The sequence below is a fragment of the Tupaia chinensis genome, unplaced genomic scaffold (assembly GCF_000334495.1).
Source record: "Tupaia chinensis unplaced genomic scaffold, TupChi_1.0 Scaffold146525_1, whole genome shotgun sequence".
In the NCBI taxonomy this organism is placed as follows: Eukaryota; Metazoa; Chordata; class Mammalia; order Scandentia; family Tupaiidae; genus Tupaia; species Tupaia belangeri.
In genome coordinates, this window is record NW_006206380.1 from 72,936 (window position 1) to 74,346 (window position 1,411).

Sequence of the window (1,411 nt, forward strand, 5' to 3'; positions counted from 1 at the left end):
GGGGTGTGGTGAAAGGGGAACTCTCTTACACTGCTGGTGGGAATGTAAATTAGTCCAACCACTGTGGAGAACAATTTGGAGATTCCTCAAAAATCTACAAATAGAACTGCCATATGATCCAGCAATCCCATTTCTTGGCATCTACCCAAAGGACAGAATTTCTCATTGGAAAACTTCTTGCACATCGATATTTATTGTGGCACTTTTCACGATTGCTAAGACATGGAACCAACCCAAATGCCCCCATATGGCTGAATGGATTGAAACTCTGTGGCCCATATACTCTACGGAACACTATTCAGCCATTAAGAACAACAAAACCCTGGCTCTTGACAGAAAGTGGAAGAATATGGAAGATTTACGCTTGAGTGAAGCAAGCCAGGCTATGAAGGAGAGACACTGTTTGTCCCCACTTAGTATATATCGAATGTCCGCACTCTACAACTGAAAATGGTGGGCTAAAGGATGTACAAACACAAGAAGTGGATGTGAATGCCAAATGTGGTGTGTGTGGAGGAGTGGGGGCTGGGGAAAAACATTTGGAGGTGGGATACGAAGATAGCATTGTTGAACCAGGGAGGTAGTGTTGTTATATTTTGATCAACTCGACTGGGAGAAATGTTCATATATTGAAATGATCACCTTGTAAGCTAAATAATGTGATTGAATGTTTTAAAAAATGTAAATAAAAATAAATAAATAAAAATTTAATATAATCAATATCTTTCACTTTTTGTAGAATAATACGCCTCAATGTCAGGAAGCAGAAAAAGAAGAGAAATTATCATTTTTATTGAAACATGAGTGTGGGTGTTTCACAAGATGAGTAGTTAAAGAGAAATTAGACACTAAGTGAAATTAGACACTAATTAGCCACCTAGTGACTTACACTAAATCTACTGGTTTTCTTTTTCTTTCATCATTATTTATTTATTTATTTACAGTCATTAATTGTACATCAATACAGTATACAAAATGAGATATTTCCATCCATAATACATTGCATATTGGCTCAATCAAGTATATTATCATACATGTTATCATCAACAAATAATTTTCTACTTCTTGTTTCATATATTTTTTGCTTCCCCCCCCCTTGATTCCCTGCCTCTCACCCTCTGCTAATTCCTCTTCTTCTCCCACACTGTCTCTGGTATGTACAGTTGTTTTTCTTGTCTTTTTTTCACATTTTATTGATTCACTAAAGATCTTAATTAATTTAAAAATATTAAATAGCAAGTACAGTTAATATACACATGTCTATGAATTCATGTCTGACTTTAGACATAAACCTCAGTGAGTAAAGTGAACATACTATACAGTAGCACCTCACTGGAACTAACAGCTTACTGCAGTCATTGAATAGGTACTAATAGGTATTTTTAATGCACTCTTTAATTTCAAGAAAAAG